The sequence below is a fragment of the Nothobranchius furzeri genome, chromosome 12 (genome assembly GCF_043380555.1).
Source record: "Nothobranchius furzeri strain GRZ-AD chromosome 12, NfurGRZ-RIMD1, whole genome shotgun sequence".
NCBI lineage: Eukaryota > Metazoa > Chordata > Actinopteri > Cyprinodontiformes > Nothobranchiidae > Nothobranchius > Nothobranchius furzeri.
Genome location: NC_091752.1, coordinates 66901369 through 66923371, shown reverse-complemented (window position 1 = coordinate 66923371; position 22003 = coordinate 66901369). Strand labels below are relative to the sequence as shown.

Sequence of the window (22003 nt, the reverse complement as noted above, 5' to 3'; positions counted from 1 at the left end):
AAAGTAAGTCAGCAAATTTAAAATGTTTGTTTTAGATCCAAAGAAGTTATCTATGGTTGGTTAGTTGCTTAGTAGCTGCAGCTTCGGTGGCTAGCGGGTAGTAACGCACTTATATATTTAATTTAATAAACATAAACACAATTTAAAAAGTAAAAGACTCGTTATATATTTATATTGAAACTAATACGTATAAAATATAACGTTATCTCCCTTGTCACGTGAAGTTACGTGACCACCGTGGAAGCCGTGGTCACGTGATGCAAGTCTGTTCCATTTCACCGTTTTCTTTGACCAATGAAGGACCGTGTCCTCGTAAGACACGGTGAGAAACACCGTGTCTTACGAGGACACGGTGTTTCTCACCGTGTCCTCGTAAGACATGGTGAGAAACACCCATGGACTTGGTGATGTGCATTACCCTCAATCCATCGCTGCAGGAGAAAAGGCTCAAGTGCCTTTTCTGAAAATATGTATTTTCAAATGAAATTAGTTCTTTTTAGGATGATAAACTGATGCTCTGGATGTTTTAGACAAAGCAGCAAAGATTGTAAATTCATTTAAAATAATCGTTTATTTGAAAGTTAATGAAGGTTTTTTAAAAAGTAGCACAGCGACCGCATCCCAGCATGTGTTGCGGTCGATGACGCAATACTCCCTGTCCGATTTCATCAATGATTTGCACACTAACCCTAACCCAAGTGCACTTCACAGAAGACCTAGGAGTGGACACAACCAGCGTGCACAGCTGCAGAAATGGAATGCAGCCTTTGTTAATACACCTGCGCTTTACCCGTTCTTTTATGTCTGCTGTAAAATAGGCCAAAAAATCGTTGCATCCATTTGGATCTTCCTTTTCATTTAAAGGTAATTCATAGCCTAAATCCAACACACACACACACACACACACACACACACACACACACACACACACACACACACACACACACACACACACACACACAGACACACAGACACACACACACACACACACACACACACACACACACACACACACACACACACACACACACACACACACACACACACACACACACACACAGGAACATGACTATTTCCTGTCAGAAACTCGTTCTTAACCCTCCTCCCTGCAGTAACGTCACCCATCCTCTGAAATAATCTCCGCTGGTTAAAGAAAAACAAAGAGTGAGACCTGTAATGGTGGAGTCTCAGAGAGCCGTCACTAGTGTGGAGATGTATTTATCTCCATAGCAACAGCGAGCTCGGCTCAGGGTGAAATGCGGAGCAGAGAAAGGGTTTGTTCTGTCAGCAACAGCACCGCTGAACGAGGTGAAGGGGAGGACGTGAAACCCTGAGACTTTAGGCGTCATCTTCTGGAGAGCGACGAAGACGCGGAGCGGGTTCCTCTGATGTGGTCGTGACTCTGCAGAGTTGAGTCAGTGGTTTTGTCTCCGCTCCACATGTGGATGCTCCAGATGTCCATCTGCAGACGGAGTTTGATGATTGACTCTAGGGGGAGCCAACCTCTTAATTCCCTACCAGTTTGGTTCCTCGACATTTGTTGGAAGGGCCCCCTGCTACCTTTCCTGTATCTCTCTCTCTCTCTCTCTCTCTCTCTCTCTCTCACACACACTCTTTCAATGAATACTAATGCAGCGAGCGGACCCACCTCCCTTCCTCCCATCTTTTTTGCGGGGATGGGCGGGAGAGGGGAGACGGAGCAGCTCAGTATCTTTCCTCATGAGGTAGGCAGCGCTTGACTAGCAGCAGCCCCCCCAATGTCCTTTTTCTTTTTTTCCTCCCACTGAGCAAGGCTGCCGTTTGCTGCAACAGTGTGTGAGGGGCGTGCAATATCTGACCAGAGTTGGGGGAAAGAGGGGAGTCGGACATCTGCTCCTGCTTCTTTCATCATCTGGATGGGAAGTGCTTTTGGGCAGGAGGAAGAGAAGAGAGCCGAAGGCAGCCGGGGAGGGGGAACAACTGGCAGCAGCCAATCCCCCCTTCCACCTCAGCCTGGAGACCACGGAGCCCACCGGAGTATTTGCTTTTATCTTTCGTTTCCTCTTCTTTTTCTTCCTCATCGCGCTGCTGGGAGGCGCTCTACCTTTTCATTTGCTTGCTCTGTCGCTCCTCTGCCTTCTCATCTATTTCGCCATCTACCTGGTCAACAATTTCTTCTGCTTATGAGCCAGACGAGGAGTGGGGAGACAGGCAGAGAGACAGACAGGCAGAGAGTGAGACAGAGGAGGGGGATTTTTTTCTCCCCCTCTCTTTTTCCTCACCCGTTCCTCCTTCCCTCTCCGCTGCTGTCACACCAGCTTTTTCTTCCCCCTCCCTCCATCACCCCCACCCCAGTGTCCACCCGTAACTTTGGCTACTTTCTTTTGTAGCTCCGCCCCGTTTTTATTCCTTTAATGGAGTCATTTATAATTCCAGTTCCACCTTTTCCCACGCTCCTCTTTTTCCCTCCCACCTTCTTCATCTCAGACTGACTCTTAAATCTAATCATAGGTAGGTCTGCCTTTGTTTTGTGTTTGTGACACACACACACACACACACACACACACACACGCACGCACGCACGCACGCACACACACACACACACACTCACTCCCCACGTCACTCCTCCTCTCATCCGTGTTTCCAGACTTTTTCATTGTTGTCACAGCCGACCGAGGGCCGGCGACTCGTGCGGCAACTCGTGCGGCGACTCGTCACCTTGGTGCTCCACTTCTGACCGCCTTGTCGTTTATTTTCATGTTGTTGCCCAAAAGTGTTCCTTCATTAAACGGCTTCACCACCTGGCTTCCTCGTCTCATGTCTTCCTTGTTTGTCCTCCTGTTGGCTGTCCAACATACAGAGACACCTCCTTGCCCGGGGTGTGTGTGTGTGTGTGTGTGTGTTGTGTTCCAGTCTCCTGGCTCGGTGCTTCAGCAGGTGAAGGTCAAACCGAGCTAAGGCCTGTTTCACAACTCGCCAAAGCCAGCGCTCGCTCGTCCATCCTCTCAGGATGCTCCACACTCCTCTCTCTCTGCTGCCCTCCTTTCCTCTCTCCTCCCTCTGTCTCCTCCCTCTCCTCCCGTCCTTCTGGGCCGTCTCATTCCTGGACACAGACACACACAAGCACCTGAAGAGAATAGACTAGAGAAAAGCTGGCTTCGTCGTCCAGAGGATAATTTTTCCCTCTCTTTCCCCCCTCCGCTATAATTTTCGCCTTCTCCTCCTTCATTCATCCATTCTTCTTCCACCGATCACCTCCTCCACATCCATCCTCCCATCGATGCATCATCCTCTCGTTCTGCGACTGGATCATTCACACTTGCATCCACCAGGGAGGACTTGCTGCTGATTTTTGCCATCTGTGATTCCCGTTTTACTGATTGTGTGTTTTGGTGTGGAGTGTGTGATGCAAATAAACCATATAACTCATCTTTTTGTTCCTGTTCTTTTATATTTGCATTTTTTCCCCCTGAAGGAGACTTAAAGCCGCTTCGCCTCTTTACACGAAGATAAAGGACCTCATGATCAACCCTCCCCACCACAGAGGCGCTCTGGATGTAGATGTTTTCCTGTGGAATTACCCTTTAAGTCCCGGATTAGGACTCCGTTCAGAACAAATATCAACCCCGGTTTAAAAATCGATCTAAAATCTGGACACTTGAGACACTTTTGAAGGACCGGAGCTGATTCCAGGACTTCCTTCAACTACTGAGTCTTAATGGGATTTGAACTCTCGTGGATTAAAGACTCGGACAGCAGTTAGCTGCTGTGATATCGGTGCTTCTTAGCACACCATCATGTTTAGGGTTAAAGGTTAAATAGGTGAGTACATTTCTTTAATGCTGCTGCATCCTGTGTGAATGTGTGTGTGTGTGTGTATGTGGCCGCTGATGGATGCTCGTGGATTTTTATATTTCAATTTGGGATTTTTTTTCACTTCAATCAAATCAGAAGTTAAAAGAAGGAAATTAAACGTATACGTCTAAAGAGAAAAAACCTCTCCTGCCTTCTCTGGAGTGTGTGTGTGTGTGTGTGGGAGGAGTGTATGTCAATAATGTACACGAGGGAAGGCACAAGGCCAGCCTAATCCCACAGAAATTATTCTTTTCAACAGCTATTCCACCTTAAATGTCAACAGTTATCAGCTCAAGTGGACGAGATTGTAGCGTTTCCTAATTTTGGATTTTCTGCATTTTTTTAATATTTGTCTGCAAAAAAAATCCACATGAAATCACACACACACACACACACACACACACACACACACACACACACACACACACGAGATCCCCCTGACCATCCATCTGTCAGGAGTGCGGCGGTGATCGACCCCGCTTCTCTGATTAACTTTTCAGTCATTCGACAGCGGTTCAGATTTACACTCTGTGTGTGTGTGTGTGTGTGTGTGTGTGTGTGTGTGTGTGTTTGGCACCACACACGTAAAACCCACCGGAGACCTGCTCTAGCAACCCAAGTCTATTACCCACAATGCTCCTGGCACACGCGCGACCCCTGCGACCTGCCCACAGATGGGCACTTAAGCTCAGGTAGTCCGTCAGAGCTGTCCCGGCTGCCGAAAGGACGTCTCGGGATCAAACGTGGACTTCTGTCTTTAACATAAAACCGTCGCCAGGATCGTTCCTGGCAGCTGGGACTCATTTAGCAGGAAAACCGCGTTCCACACGCCGGATACGAGCGTCGGAGAATCACTTCTAGAGATCAGGCTGAACTATCACTCTGGTTTATGTGGAAATCTGGGGCGCTACAGAGTGCTTCTCCAAACTCCGTGGTGCCAGGAGCTTTGAGTAAAGAGAGAAGTCTTCCACATGGAGCTTAGGGAGATTTCACGGGCGACGCTTTTGCTGTCATCACCGATAAACAGGCCAGGAGAGGGGAGACAGCAATCCCATCCCCTTCTTCCTGTTCCTTCTCCATCCGTGTGCCTCTCAGCTCTGCCTCATCCATCTTATTAGGAATTTTGTATTCCAGTAGCTAAATGTGCCGCTTAGGAATCTCCGGAGTGCATCATAACCTTCAAACCTGATTTTAGGCTTCTAGAATCGGAATGGGAGACGGCACGCGGCGCTGTGGGACGGCCTCGTCCATCATCTGAGTTTAAACCGGCCAATCGGCCCGCAGAACTTCATCTAAGGCTCGCGACGACGCGTCCGGATTGAAACATCCACGCGGAGGGGGGCAGGATGTGGGTCATGATCCCATTTAAAAAGGCTTTTCAATAATTCAGCTGAGCTGATTAAGAGGACATGCATCGACAGAGACGCTGTCCATGAGACACGTCTAGGCCTTTTTACAGGATTAGGACCAAGAACCCAGATCACATGTTGCTCTGTGTGTGTGTGTGTGTGTGTGTGTGTGTGTGTGAGGCCCATGGATCTATTAAATATGAAAAGTACAATCTGTTGCCCTGCAGAAACGGGTTCATTATTCATCAACATGTTCCACTCAATCATTCATTTACCTAAAGCAGGACTCGGCTTTAAAACCCGCTCTTCCTCTTCCTCTTCCTCTTCCTCTCGTCTGCCGTTTGAAACATTTTTGATTCACCACGTTGGGCTTTGCTTGCTTCATAAACACGCACACGAATCTCAACGAGGTTCGGGTTGTTCCTCTGCTAAGTTGTACCTCTGAACCTGATTTATGAGCTCAAAGCCGGCGTGGCTTCATCGGCCTCTAAAGTGACTGTGACCCGCTCCTAACCCTCCGTCCTCCTTCTTTCCTTCTGCGATAACAGACCGGCAGACGGAAAAACAAGACTCGGCGTTTGGGAGGAGCACGAGCGAAGCTGCACTCACGCCACAGTCCTGACCCTTTGAGGGTTTTACCCACGGCCGCTGTAAGTTCTGCTTCCTGGTCCGAGTCCGGCGGAGGGGACGCTCATGCTTCACCTTCGCTGGACCCATAAACGCTGAGCGAGCGGTAACTCCATTCATCAGGATAGCTGCACGCAGCTGGTTGAAGCAGGTGGAGGGACGTTCTCGAAGGCCGCCACCCAGCATGTTTTAGTTGTCTTCCTGCTCCAACACACCCGAGTCCTGGTTGAATCGCCTGTTCAGCCGCTCGTCAGGCTCTGCAGAAGCCTGTGAATCACCTGCTGACTCAAACCAGGTGTGTTTAAGCAGAGAAACAACTAAAACATGCTGGAGGGCGGCTCTCAAGGACCAGGGTGGCCCACCCCTCTTCTGGAGAGAAAAATCTGATTGTTTTAATTCATTGAGACTGAAATCAGAATGAAGATGAGCTTCATTGTTTCACGACTCCCGAACAGACTTAATGCATCGTGTTTTCGTGTTCGTTCTAGTTCAGCCTCCCTCAGGCCGAGGCTATGAGCGGAAGAGAGGCGTCCCTGGCCACGCCACCATGCTGCTTCTGAGGAGCTGGGACGAGACTTTGGCTGGCAACACACCAGGTGAGACGACCGCGACGCTGCTCAGGCAGCCCGTCTTATCTCAGCTGCTCGTGTTTGGGCCTTCTGCTTTTTTCTAAAGCTCGATGGTGGATGTTGTAAAACTCCTGAGATCCTTTTGCTTTGTAGTCCACGCCAGGTTTGCTTGAGGGTCAGGATGATGGGTCAAGGTGGCGTCTGCAGACTATAGTGTAATGCTTGGTTTGTAGCACCGTGCACACTTTGATCAATGGCACGCGTCAGCGCATGGACGCCCGGCCCGGCCCGCGACCATCGGACTCATTTCCATAGCCTCACCTGCGTTGATCAGACAATTAAAGGAGTGGCTGAGTGTGTTTTCTGCGGCGGAAGCTTGTGACCAGTTGGACTCGCTATCTCCATGCACTGCTGCTTGTGTTTGTGGGTGCAGAAACCGGGACCGTATGTTTCTGTGTGATAAGGCAGAAGAAGACATAACTCCCCTTCAGCTCCAGCACCATCTTACACTGGGCAAATGCAGCTTCCACAAAGGCCAATCAGAGGTCTCCATTACATCATTTCTCATTCGTTCTTTTTCTGAAGGCCTTGGGGTCTTCAGGCGACGTACTAAGTGCTTGCCTGTTTGTAATTTGGTCACTTTTTAAAAAGTTTTTATGCCCCTCGGCCGCGAAAAGGCAACAAGAAACCTGAGGGTTGCACATCAAAACACGGCGATTGATCGGGAGTGGCGTGCTGCGATGTTTGGTGGTGTTACGCTGCGCGATGCAGACAAAACCAACACAAAAGCACGTGAGCTCGTTCCCAAACGGGAGCGTTTCACATGTGAAACAGGAGCGAAAGTGTTCCACGTCGCTGGTCCTGCAAAGTCACAAAATCACGGGAGAATTGCGACACCACGCGTGATTTCAGACGTCCGCACAGTAACGAGCAGGAAGTGAGACAGCTGCATGTATCCACAAAGGTCTGGTTGATTTTCCATTCTGTTTGCATCAGCTACAGGGGTTTTCACTGGAAATGACGTACCTGACTCTTATTTGATGTTTTACACTGCTTACGTGTCCGACTTCCTGTCTGGTCTGGTCTAAACTGTGGAGTTTGACGTGTTTTGGAAGCATAATGTGTAAAAATTAGACTCGAAACGTAAGGATGGCATCCCTTCGCTTCTGGGACGCGTGCAAAACGCTTCACTTTGCAGTTGGTGGAAAGGAACTCGTCCACTGTAATGGCGGCGAGTACGTTTCGCGGCCTTTTTGCGCCACTTCCACGCCCGGTGGAAAGAAGGATTGCGTAGCGTCTGCCGAGCGTGGTGCACCGCACTTTGGACAATATGCTTCTAGAACGCGTCAAGCTCAGCAGTTCAGATCGAGCCAGATATCCGGAAACTTTCAAAATAAAAGTCTCGTGCAGAAAACGGTAACATAATTACCCGTGAAACCTCCGTAGCCGAGGTAGCAAGAGCAGAAATGAACCACGGATGTTTCTGGATACATGCTGCCATCTCTCTCCTAGCTTGCTATTGCGTGAACTCCAAAAATCACGCGTGATCTCTTAGTCCTGCGGTCCATCTGCGTGGAACGCTTTTGCTCCCGTTGAGCATCTGAAACGCTGCCGGTGGGAAGGGACTTAACGGATGTAACGCGCCTATTACGTTACACGCCTCTCATGCATCCAGTGGAAAGTTTCGGCCAAGGAACGTTCCCGTTATGGAATTTCGGTGAATCAGGAGAGAAAGCCCCGCCCCCTTTTGGAGCTCTAAAGCTCAGGTAGATGTCACAGATCCTCCCAGAGGGCAGAGAGGGCACGCCCGACCTCCAGTCTCACCCGGCCGCCGGTGTTTTGTTGAAAGTGGAGACGTGAGGTGGCGGTAATGGACTCTGCGTTAGGGACAGCGGGTCTGCTCGTCGTGGTCCAGCGGCGGGACGGCTCTCTAACGAAGCGCCTCAGCGTCGGCCCTCCATCGTCAGCTCCGGCAGCTGCTGACGCTGCAGAGTTTCTACTATTGCTTTACGTCAGACGGCATTACCATATAGATGAATTAGCGTCCATGTGGAATCCCATTTACAACCCCCCACCTCCGCCGTTTCCAGGTAGAAAGAGGCATTCACAAGCACGGTTGGAGGGTGGAAGTCTATTAGGCTTGTTATTGAACTTGAGCAAGCTTCCTGTCCTTAGAAAAGGTTAAAAGGAAACACACAGGCTGGAATAATGACTAAATGAGGACATATTGGAATAATAATGTCTCACGAGTTTAAAAAAGGGCTTTATCTCCAGCCTTTGTGTACCGCAGCTCAACTCATCTCATCCACACAGCCCAGCGCCTTAATTAACCGTGGAGTGGCGTTTCAATCACGTTTTCAGTCGAATCCATTTAACTACGGATTCTTATTTAGACTCTGGGAGCCCATGTCATCAGTCACACCCAATAAGCTGGTGAAATATAAGGAGGGCACGATCTATGATGTCAAATACGGTGTTTTGTTGCTAATTCCAGGGTCAGTGTGTCTCTGCTGATGCAGTTTGTGGCACATTTACATGTTAAACAATCAGACGAGCTCCATCCACGCCCTCGTTTAACAATTATATTCATTTTTAAACAGACATTTCTTCATAAATTTGATTTTAAGGATCGTTAATATTTTTCAAACTAGGAGACTCTTTGAACAACCTCAGTTTGGAGAAACAGGGATTAGTTCTGACCGGATTGATGTGCTAACTGCTAGCAATGTTAACTCATTCGCTGCCAGCGTTTCTCACCGTTTTTCCTGTTTTTTTTAAGAGTGACAGAACGTTGCATGCTAAGATGATGTCGACGCCAAAACAACCAAAACAAAGCGGAGACTCACCTTTTACATCAGGAAGAATCTGCGTGTTTCGAGCGTTATCCGTTCTTTTATAATCCGTTGTTGAATTGTGATCGGCAGAAGCTTTTCTGGTTCGCGCCTCACTTTTTTTACAGCAGCGGCCCAAAACGATCTCCTAACACATGGATTTTCTGCTTCCTGATCACGTGACTTGTGACGTACGTGGATGAAGATCAGCTTTAGAGCTGAGATGTTTGTTCTCACGGTGCAGGGGCTCGTCCGACGCCCACACAGTAAAAACATGCAAATGACGACTTTAGTCATCACTGGCAGTGAACGAGTGAATTCTAAAACAACGTTTTAACTCTTTTGGCCGGTCATAGGAGGGCACTCATGAATGAGAGGCGCTGCTGCTGGTGAGAACAGCTTAAGGTGCAGTACGACCGTCAGCCTCTAGATGGGGCCGTCAGATAAAACGCTCCAGATTTCTGCTTTAAAGCCAAAATTAGTTGATAGTCCACGATGTGCTGAACTTTCAACCAGTGATTTCCCAAGGAACCTTATTAATTAGCACAAACAAAAATCAGTGCATATAAACACATTAATTTCCAACTGGATTGAGGAGCTAACAGCTAGTCAGAGCAGGAACAAGTGCTGTCGTAGAACAACCCAAAGTCATTAAAGCGGTTCATTCAAACACAATTCTTTATAATCGTTCAACAGAAATGGGCAAAAATGTAAAACTGTTCTCCTAGCATAGGTGCTAAAGCTAACTAGCATTGCTACCAACGTCTGTTATAATTATCTGTGGAGTTAGCATATAAATGAAAAGGTAATGTGATATTACTAGCTCTATAAAAATGTATATAACAACATTAAAATTTACCGGTATGACATTGTTTAGATCATGGTTGTTTGAAAACAGCAGGAGTCGACTCTGACTAGCCGTTAGCTCACCACTCTGGTATTTCATTAAACCGAGGTGTTTCAAAGAGCTGTCCACCAAAGTCCAGTTCACAATCCTGAAGAATCCTTTTGACCATGGACGTAATTTTCACTTTAGAAGTGGAGGGGACGGGGGTGGGGGGGTATCTTTACAGTAGGTTCTAATGGCAAACAGGCTTCAACAGAAACGGTTGTTTTTTGCTTGGTCCTAGAGCTCAACCAGTGTCAATTTAACATAGCGTAATATTGTTTTTGGATGGTAAAAAGTGCAGGGGTCACAACTTGACTTTGGAAAAAGTGGGGGGGACATGTCCCCCCCCCCCCCCCCACCACCAAATTACGCCCATGCTTTTTACGCCCGAGCCTTCATAGCTCCGAATGAAGTAAAGTACAGGAAGGGAGAAGCAGGGGGATGTTTTTCTAACCACCAAAACGAACCGACTGACCTCTTGTGTCAATGCTCTGCGGTATCATTCTGTTTCGCCAACAAGTATGAAGTTACACAACAGTGTGTGGGCATATCTCATTAATTTAATAGTTGTAATTTTAAAACAACTTTCAAATTATCGCTGTGATGTAACACTGGCAGGTTTCTCTGTAATGAATACCGATCAGACGGAGCACGTTCGGCTTCACTGACGCTAAATTATCTGAATATCGCCGCACAAGAACACAGGCCAGGTCTCGGGTGGCTCCAGCTCTCAGAGTGATGCTATCTTCTGTTCATTAACATGAATTCAATTTGAGCCCACATGCTTTAGTTTGACCCAAAAACAGCGGCTGAGATCTGCGTGGTGCATTCGACCGGGTTTCAAACAGCAGCTCGATAGAGCTTCACTCATCCTTGCCCCCGGCTGAGGAGCGGCAGCATAAGTCACCCAGAAAACAGCCTGCAGATGCAGTCGTTAGCAGAGCGACGCACCTCCAGCGTCTGTTTTTTTTTCTTCTGGCACAGCATCAGATAAATCTGCGAAGGAGGCTTCAGGTGCCGTCCATGTTTGTGCTCCAGAGTTCGACAGATCTCTGCTGAAATTAGTTCTCATTTACAGCAAACGACCTGAGAAGCACTTATTCATCCAGTGCACTGTGAAGCATGGCCTGTAGGTGGCAGTAGTTCCCCAAGACTTTGGCGTCTCTGCCAAAAGATATTTCATTGATGTGTAATAACTATTTAGTGGTCATCAATCGTCCTTTTCCTGTGGCCTTCTACGTAGAGCAGTAACTGAGCTGTGGGACACGAGCGAGTGTTAAGGTCACACGCCGTTTTGTTGCAGGCAGAGATATTGCTAAACTCAAAACTTTAGTTATTTACGCTGTTTTGTCTTCACTTTTAGAGGCCGAACCATGGTGGGATTACACAACACGTGTGCCTGTTGGCGTTGAAGCACCTGGGATGTTGTCATGGATCTGGTCAGTCTTTGGGCAAAAAGAGAAAAACATAAAAATTGTGGCAGTAGGGTACTGGGATTTTCCGTCATGGTACGTCCATCCTTCCATTTTGGGCCACTTATCCGGGGTCGGGCCACAGGGGCAGCAGCCTAAGCAGGGAGGCCCAGACTTCCCTCTCCCCATCCACTTGGGCCAGCTCCTCCGGGGGAATCCTAAGGTGTTCCCTTGCCAAGTGAGAGACATTGTCCCTCCAACGTGTCCTGGGTCGTCTCCTTGGACGAGCATGGAAAACCTCACCAGGGAGGCATCCTGACCAGATGCCCAAGTAGGGATGGGTACCTTTGACATTTGAATCGATTCGGTACTAATTCCCGGTACCTAGGAATCGATACTGGTACTTAACGGTACCAATTTTCAATGCTTTTGAGTGTTTAATATTTTAATTATCTTTTATAATTAAATATATATTTTTCTCAATATATAACAATATCTGATAAATATCACGATAAATAACATCCAACAGTTTGTATTTTAACATCGTCCTTGTAGTTTTATAAGCTGATAATTAAACTGAAGCAAACATCTTTACTGTGAACTAAATTTACTGTGTATCTTCATTCCTTTTGCCGTCCTTTTTCTTTGATTTTTTCTACTGGGAAGTTAGAATTTCCGAGGAGAAAGCAAACACACCATTAGCTGATAACAACGGTGGAAATGGAAGCTAACATATCAAGCTAACGTTATCTTAAACAGTTTATTTAGCTGCTGGAGCAGATTAAAACGATGATGCCTCACACTTAAATCGTTGTCACTGGTTTCATCTTCACCCAATCACCCGTCGCATTTAGTAAAGTGAAGCCGAACTTTAGAGCGCGTTCATGTTCTTCTAGTTGGAAATTCGGAGTTCCGAGGAGAAAGCAAACGCACCATTAGCGGAACGGAAGCTAACATATCAAGCTAACGTTATCTTAAACATTTTATTTACCTACCGGAGCAGATTAAGATGAGGATGTCTCACTTAGATCGTTGTCGCTGGTTTCAACATCACCCAGTTACCCATCACATTTAGTGAAGTGGACCCAAGCTTTAGCGTGCGTTCTTTCTACCATGCTGCTCTGTTTACAACTGGCTCGCAGCGACCGACGACGTAACGCTCTTGCACATGCGCAGCTGTCTAGGCAAGTTCTCGTTATGAAGGACCGGTACCGAAACGAGGCACCGTTTGAAACGTTGTGAATCGGTGCTCAGTCAGTACTGTGGAATTCTGTCGGTACTTTAAAAAGTACCAATTTCGGTACCCATCGTTATGCCCGAGCCACCTCAACTGGATCCTCTCGACGTGGAGGAGCAGCGGGTCTACTCCGAGCCCCTCCCGGATGACCGTGCTTCTCACCCTATCTCTAAGGGAGAGCTCAGCCACTCTTCGGAGAAAACTAATTTTGGCCGCTTGTATCCGTGATCTTGTTCTTTCGGTCACTACCCAAAGCTCGTGACCACAGGTGAGGGCAGGAACGTAGGTCCACCGGTAAAGTGAGAGCGTCGCCTTCTGGCTCAGCTCTATCTTCACCACGACAGACCGCTACCACGCCCGCATCGCTGCAGACGCTTTCACGAGTGAGGAAAAGATGGAGCTAGAGACCGCATGCGCTGTACCACAAAGACAAGTTAAATAAAACAACACGTCCTTGTAGACAACGACAGGATTTTGGTGAAACGGGTTCTCGGGTGGTTGAACTTCAACTGAACGGGCGTTTCAGAACTTTAGCTGTTTTTAGGAACTCATATGCGCTTTTAAGCTTTTTGCTCAACTGCCCGTTGCTGATCTCATAAACATTTCGAAGTGTGAACGTCTAAATCTTTTGCTGACTAGCTGACCACCACATCTTTTACTGTACGAACACAAGTTAACCATCAGAACGTTTTCTGTCAGCTGCAGTGTCGTCCGCTGCTGTAACGCTTCTCGTTTTCTGTCAAACCTCCCACAGACTTTAGTGAAGTTTTAGCTCAAAACCTTTTATTTAGGGCCTTTTCAAACCCACGGTGTCTCCTACATAAACACCGTAGACTCATAAACGCGCTCATGCGACCACCAGAGCCTCCCGCTGCTCACGTTCACATGTGGCGTCTAGTTTTTGTCCAACAGCTGTTGGTCTGCGGCTTACTTTTTAGTCTTTTTGCCTCTTGTTAAATGTGCTGTCGGAGTCAGAGACACGGCTGTGTGTGGATACCATGGTGACCTTAATGAGCCACTGGCAGCAGCTTTAACATTTCTGTGGGTCTCTTGACAGTTTCCTGTGTTTGTAAATTATAACGAAGACTTTGATCTTAAAGGGGCATTATGGAAGTTTGACAGCCAAAACATGTATAGAAATAATAAATGTCTTCTTCATACATGCTTCATACAACGCCCTGGTCCTGTAGAATGAGCCCTGGCATTTTTACTGTGATTGCCTGTTTTTCTGTAAAATCACAGAAAAAGAGAGATGCTCGGGTCGAGCAGGCTGCTTCATGCGCGTTCACGCTCAGGCATCGCCCGTAGCATTTGCTATCAGTAGCTTTAGCAGCAGAGAGAGAGGCAGTGCCACTTTGTCGCTGTTCCTAGCGCCTAGTGACAAAGCTAGCTACATTTCTGAGGACCCTTAGCTACTTTCTGTAGAACTTTCTTCTAGATATTTCCTGCAAATTAGCAACAAAATAGCCATTTTCGCTCCGAACCGTTCTTTGAACGTTGTTTCAGCTGTCATCAAGGATATAAATGTTACAGATACAAAGGACGTCACTGGTGCTTTAGCTCACTTAGTAAGATGTTGGACTCTCGTGCAGAAGATGTGGGTTCGATTTTGGATGTGAACATAGTTTATTTAGAGTTTCTTTTTAACATTAATGTATATTTTTTTTACAGTAAAATGCCCAAATTTTTATTTGAGACTCGCCGAACGGCATTGAATTCACAGATAAAAAAGATGTGGGTTCAACTTTCATTTTGGAACAATTATTCAGGCAAGGGAAGGGAATGATCTGAGCATGCAGGAGGACTGACCCATCATAAACCTTTGTCGGCTGTGCTGAAGAGAAAGGTACAGAACCACATTATTTAATTAATTAGCTGCGCATTCTCCTGTCCTCTGTCCTCTGGGCCACTTACACACACACACACACACACACACACACACACACACACACACACACACACACACACACACACACACACACACACACACACACACACACACACACACACACACACACACACAGACACACACACACACACACAGACACACACACAGACACACACACAGACACAGACACACACACACACACACACACACACACACACACACACACACACACACACACACACACACACAAGGGACTGTCTCAGCTGTTATTTTCGTTAAGGAGTGTGCACATACAGCATGCGCGCCTCGTGCACGAGCCTACTATTGAAGCTGCTGTTTCGCTTTTGGCCTGAGGGGGCAATCGCGAGCATAAAAATTCAAAAGTCCGTAAAGTCCCTTGAAATTATTACGAAATAGAAGTAGGTGAGCCTTCAGAACGCCTTCATGAACTCCCTAGTGTGATCATGGTCCTTAAGCGCTTGGCCGTTTCCTTGCTGTAGGAGTGAGAGCAGTTCTCTGTGACTCCTTTAGCTGACTGGCTGTTACCTGGTCTCACCTGGAGGTTGTGTGGCGGGATCGGGTGAATGACGCATCTTTATGCCGCCGTGATCAACATCAGACACGTGTGCCCCCGCCCCGAGGACTGACGGTGCACAGCGTCGGGCGTTTTCCTGGAGAGCTGAACGAACGGATGGTTTCATCCATCTAGTAAACCAAACACGCCTCTGCATCAGGATGCTTTCACCGGGAGGGGGGGGGGGGTGAACAGAGCTGGTGCTTCTTTATTTCTGATGACTCCTGAAATCCAGATGTTTGATCTTTGACCTCTTTGTTCTGGAGCGTAATTATTGCTGCGTAAAGCGATTTGATGGATGTGCTTTTGTACAGGAGCTACAACGAATGACTTCCATTGGAGCTTCTCCTTCTTCATCACGGCTTCATTTTTTTTATCCCATTACGGAAGCTGCGCCAGGCCATAAATCACGTAGACCAGAATAAAGAAGAAGATTGCCCCCACCCGATGTAGTGTCCTACACACATGAGCGCCCCCCCCCCCCCCCCCCCCCCCACACACACACACACACACACTGCTGTGGCAGTGCATCGTCAGTCGATCCACTCGCAAAAACCTCTTTGAGAACCCGTCTGCAAGTGTCGCAGACAGAGGACTGGCACTGACCCATAACCAGCACCGAGTGTGTCTCCTAGTTGAGGCTGACGTGAAGCAGCATCTTTCTGTCCTGCTTAATGAAACGCCACCAGGCGTCTGACAGGACCCGACCCGCTCGGGGCTCTCAGCCCTCGCCCTCTGTCCCAGATCCTCCTGCAGCCCCGCGCTGGGAATCTGTTCGCCACTAGATCGTGTTAAAAATCATCGATCGGGTTGTGTTGAAGAAAAGTGCCCTCTAGGAAATTAGCAGAAGAGCTCCCAGTAGGGCTCTAGTCCCTCCCTCAGGGACCTCATCCACACTCTGTCCAAAGCTGTGAGACGTGGCAGGAGAGGAGGGAAGACGCCGCAGCGCCTCTGAGGCGGCAAAAGGAGCAAAGAACACACACATAATAGGTTTGTCAAAGTCTGACTGATTAAACAAAACACACCTGGAAACAACGCAGCTCTCATTTAAAATCCTCTGCTTGCTCACTCCATTGTTCCTGTTTGTGTCTCACATCGATTCCTGAAAGTCAGAGCTGGATTTCACAGCCGCTGAAAACACCATCCGATTGTTCAGTTGTGAAAACTTGTCTACCGTATTTATTTTGTTTTTTGCACAAGAGAATTGTTTCTGAATCATATTCCGGGGAAGAATCTGCTAGTTTCCGTCCTCGTTTTTTTTCTTTTCTTTAACCAGCATTTTCTCACTTCAGTCATTCATTTGTTTAAAGCTGCAAAAGCCAGTTTAGACAACAAATGAGCTTAAAACGTTTCTTCATGCCTCTTAAACGTGTCGAACTCTGAAAAAACATTTTTTAATGGTTAGGTCTGATTCTAACGGGTCAGTCTGAGATTTTCATGCAGGCTGAACATGAGAATAGTCTCCTACACCTGTCTCCTGCATCTGCTGCTGATAGAAAATAGATGATGAAACTCTAGCATTAGAAAAGCCTGACAGTGACAGATCTACGTCACACTTTCAGGAAATAAGACTCCCCAGTGAGTCGTGGAGGATGGCTGCTTATACTGAGCCGGGATCCTCTGGAGGTTTCTTCCTGTTAAAAGGGAGTTTTTCTCTCGACTGTCGCTAAATGCTTGCTTAGTATGAGGATTGCTCGATGCAACCTGCTGGGTTCCTTATATAGGAAACTTTTTTCTGATTGGCTTAATGAACTGACCTGTATTGGAATGTTTACTATGTGAAGGTCCTTGAGACGACTCTTGTCGTGATTTGGCGCTTTATGAATAAACTTGAATTGAATTGAATTGCTGTGTTGTGCCACTCTCTGCTGCAGCAGACTTGGCCCTGCTGATCCAAGCATTTCTGGGCAATTTTTGCCCCGAGTTTGGCTTTCAAGGCATTAATTCCTACCAGAGACCTCTGCAGATGTACATAGTATAGAAATAAATATGTTGTGGAGATAAAAAAAAAACAGAAAAAAAAACAATAAAGTGATTTGTTTGCATTTGTCTAATAACCTCCGCCAATAACACATTTAGGACAGAAAGCAACGACTGGACCATCGGGTTGTTGGTCTCACCGATCCGCCACACTTCCGTTGGTCCTCCACCCATCACACTCTCGCTTATTCAGCAACAGAACACCACTGATGTGAGAAGTTCTCTGCTCAATAACATCAAAGGAGGAGAAACAGCCGGCTGCTACCGCTTCAGCTTTAGGACAAACTACCAGCGTCCCAAAAAGAAAAACACCATTTGAAGTCAGGGACAACAAAAGACAGTGACTGATAATGCGGGATTCTGGTTTCGGTGAACGCGGATCCAGGGAAGATACCCGAGGGGTGGGGTGAGTGTTCTGTGACAGGCTATAGCAGCTTTAAACGTGTGCGGTGCGTTAAAGGGGCCGTAACAGGTCAGTTTTTACTATTTTAACTGATGGGTAATTTCACTGAACCTTTGCTGCAAACGCCCATTTCACTGGTTCATTTCAGGAATGAACAGAGTACCTGAGCCGGGGAATGTACTCTGAAAAAGGTCTCATGCTGATTGATCGTGACTCAGTAGGAAATGACATCAGCAGACTTCGCCTAAACGCCATCTGTAAAACTGGAAGAGTTGCAGGTGGTTTGGAGAGGAAGGAAAAGGAAATGGGCAGAATTGATGTTGCTTTCAAATTGCCATTTCTAAACTCCCACAGCTGTCAAATGTGACAGAAATCCCCCCAAAACCACGTAATTCACAAGGCTTTGTGGTCTTCTACAGGGCGCTGTAAAAAACTACGCTTCTTCTGGTCATTGAACGCAGTTTTTTACATCACCGAGCCGCTCTCCTCGCACCCCGAAAGTATTAGATTACGATGACAGAATTAATGTTATTAATGTATGTGGACACCTTTAGACGCTGATCGGTGACATCACTCACTACTGAATTAGTTGCGATACGCTGGCGTGATTTTGTGTGGAGACATAACAGCTAAGAGGACCGTGCCATCGTATCTCTTGGTTCCTTTTCCCCCTCCTAGAAATTTCCTGGGACTCCTTGAGTGGAATCATGCTTCTATCAAGGGCGCCCCCAAGGGGTGGCCATGGACACCCCTAGAAAATTGCTGGCCCCCCTTGAGAAAAGCCAGTGTTAACAAATCATATTAATGTTCAGTCAAACCACATTTTGATCTTGTTACTTATAGACATAATTATAAAATAAAATAAAAATATTATAATTAACGAGTAAAGAAATAATCAGAATAAAAAATTCATGTTTCTGCTGCTCGACATTTAAAAAAAGTTTTAATCTCCATATTTTTTTTAACCACAGCAACAGGTGAATTAACCTAAAAAATACATTTTTATATTAATTTATGGATGACATTTTAAATAACTGAAATGTATAATTCTGAAATGTTTGTGTTTGTAAAATTTAAGTTAAATGTTTTGGAAACCTACTGTTATTTTAATAAAAATGAATAAAGGAGCAATGCAGCACATCGCCACAGACTAAACTCTCCCAGCGTTACCACAAGGACCAATTTGGTGTGCCACCCCAAAGATTTCTTTGGCCCCCTCTGGCCACCCCTATCAACATTTTCTGGAGGCGCCCCTGGCATCCATTATACAAATCTCTCTTATTTTACTGTCAAGTGGGTCTCTGCTGCCTCTATAAACTCTCTAAATGTGAATAAAAACTACTTCCTGACCGAGGTTGCTGTCAGGATTCAAATATTTCTATGAGCTGTTTCAAAAACATCCTTATTGTGATGTCACAATAAGGAAAATTAGCACAAGCACCCCTCACCTGTCGACACTTAAGGGGGCATCTACTCTGGAACTGTACTCTGTCAACAACAAAGCTGCTGAAGTCGCTTTTTGTGAAACTGTTTGGGTGCGAGGACGTTCATGAACATGTTTGAACCGCAGAACTATATTTAAGGTGTAAAACGTCACCTTAAACAAAGGAGTTGTGGAGGCTCCAGTTAATTCAGTTTGTTGACAGTCAGGCACCAGTGAGAAACAAACCCTAAAGAAAGTCGTCTGAATGCGATTTAAGAGATTTTAATATCTGATGAGAAACTTGAGACCCTAAAGGACAAAAATAACGTCCAGTCTTACTGAAACATTGTTTTTCGTGGGGTGAAGTTTCGTGCCCCCTGATGAATACTCAGATACATAAATGGATATGCTCATTAGCTTAGCCGCGTCTCTAATCCATTTAGGGCTCAACGTTCTGCAGTTTTTAGTGATTTGTGTTGGAAGACTTGATTTAAATGAGGTTACAAGCACAGTAAGAAGTCTGGAAGATGTTTAAACTTCATGTAAATTAATTAATTGGGCAAAAATTCTCATTTTAGTTTAAAAAAGGAAACTTTTGCAGTAAGTAGCTGTTTTTCTTCTAGGATCTTGTCAGAATAATCTTGTAGCTGACTTGATTTGTGAAACATGTCTGTCTCCTGACCTGTGAAGGACTTGTCAGAGGGCTGGACGTACAGCTGCAGAACAGCAGCTCGGATCTTGTTGGCAGTTTAGACGATGAAAAACAACGAGAGGGCTAAACGGCTCACTGGGGTGATGATGGAGGCATGACGGGGCTGTTAGTAGGTAGATGTGTACTTAGGTGTGTGTGTGTGTGTGTGTGTGTTTGGATGGGTGGGATGTAAATGAAAGCAGCACTGAAGGGGGATTGGGTGTGAAATGAAGCAACAATGTTCCACCTTTAAAAAGATGAGATAATTAGAAGAGCTGACCCTGATGGCGACCCCGTTGAGAATAAGAGTGTGTGAGACTGATGAGTTTGCAGAAAGATCTAGATCAAAGTCTAGATGAACACCGAGTCATCTCTGGCTCTGGTCCAATAAACCTGTCATTACCGATGTCCCGAGCTGATGTCAGTCATCAGACGGAGGTACCGATCCCAACATATTTCGCTGACTGGTGTCAGACCGGCACGACGATGCTCTGCTCTCCATCTCTAGTGTTGACCTACGGTTTTATGTCAGCTGTAGTTTAATACTACACCATCTCTGTACCAGGCCAAAAGAAAGAACCCCTTTCATCAGGGGCTGGAGGCGGGGTCAAAGGCACAAACAACCAATGTTGTTAGTTTCACCTTTTATCTTCCTCATCTAAGACGAAATGTTCGTAGTCTAACTAGCAGGGGAGGAGTATGAGCTCATGTTCTCTCTTTTCAGTCACTGGTCCTGTGGGTCAGAACTAGCCTGCCAAGCCTCCTATATATGTAGATGTAGTCTGTTTTTTTTTTCAGAACTGCTTTTACCGTATGAACCCACGCGGTCTCTGCACTCCTCTGGCAGCCGTCTCCTTGTCATCCCTAAAGTCAGGACACAGATTCACGGCGAGGCGTCCTTCCGGTACTACGGGCCTCGCCTCTGGAACGAGCTGCCAGGGGACCTCAGGGCCGCAGAGAACGTTCATGTTTTTAGAAACAGGCTCAAGACCCATCTTTTTATCTTAGCTTTTATCTGATTACAATCACTTTTTAAACCAATTAATTCCTTAATTAGGTTATTTATTTATTTTATGTTTTTTTAACGTGCTATTTTTAAACAGAGTTTTTAGTTATTTATATATGTATATATATATATATAAATATATATATATAAACCATAGATTCATGATCAACATTATTTTAATATCTATATAACTTTTTATATTACAATTTTCATTTAAGCTCTTTTGATTTTATATTTTAACCTTAATTTAACCTTTTCCAGTGCTTTCTCTGTGGGAGCCCTCTGCCCCGGGGGCGGTGGTCGGCTGTGGCGGCCTGGGTGCTTTCCAGGTGTGTCTGGGTGGAGGTGGGGGTCTCCGCCCTCCCTGCCCTGGGCGCCCTGTGTCGGTGCCTCGGCTGCTGCTGTGGATCTGCTGCAGTCGGGGCGGATGGCTCCCCTGATGGCGTTTCCTTATCTTAGCTTAGCGTTTTTTCCATGAGGGAGGGGGTGTGCATGTGTGCGTGTGTGCCGGAGGATGAGTGTTGTGAAGGGTTTTAATATTGTCAGACTGTTTTTAAAATTCTGGGGATGGGAGGGAATGTGCGTATGTGGGGCCTTTTTTAATTTGTTAAGCACTTTGAGTTACATGCATTGAATGATTAAGTGCTATATAAATAAAGTTTGATTTGATTTGATTTAATCTGGCCACGACCCATAGACAGAGCTCAGTCGTGGGACAGAATCCACGGTTGTCTTTCAGACCGTCTCTGCACACACAGTAATGGCACCGCGCTAGGACCAATCAGAGCAAGGAATAACCAGACATATTAATGCTATGGAAATTAGCCAATGAGGCAGTCTGCCATACATCGTCAAAGAAGTGGAAGAGCAAACGCCAAGCCTAAATCATCTCAAGTTGATGCTAAAATTAACGCCGGCCTGCTCCTGAGCCGGCGCTGTCGTTGTAGTTTTGTCCCGTCGCAGCGCTGCTGTAACGGTGCTAAGCTCGCCCAACGTCTCTCTACAAACACAGAGCGCCATGATTGGTCCGGCCCAGACCGAGCCAATGGTAGACCTGCTGAGGCTGCAACTGAGTGTAGCTAGAACGACCTGCAGGGAAAAATCTTTAGCTAGGGATCCTGAGTCACGCCCATCTGCTTCCGGACCATGGGTTAGGGTTGGGAAGAACTGAAAAAATGAATGCAAGTGAACGGGGCTAAAAACCTTATTTTATAATTACACTTGTTATGTGGCATGGATTCACTTATGATGTCCGTGGATTGTGAAGACTCATTTTGATACCAAGAAAGT

The 22003-nt window shown here is 46.4% G+C and overlaps 1 protein-coding gene across 3 annotated transcripts in view; it reads left to right on the top strand.

Moving 5' to 3' along the window:
* Positions 1-644: 644 nt before the first annotated feature.
* The window catches only part of grin2ba (glutamate receptor, ionotropic, N-methyl D-aspartate 2B, genome duplicate a), a 229548-nt gene continuing 208189 nt past the window's right edge, over positions 645-22003 (top strand). Inside the window, exons 1-4 of one of the 3 annotated variants that reach the window (XM_070542858.1) lie at positions 645-2490; positions 3455-3801; positions 5732-5833; positions 6304-6406. The gene's annotated coding sequence lies outside the window, so the exon portion shown is untranslated. Of the gene's footprint in view, positions 2491-2527; positions 3802-5731; positions 5834-6298; positions 6407-22003 lie in introns of those variants that run through there. The other 2 variants (XM_070542857.1, XM_015945297.3) reach the window with 2 other exon arrangements.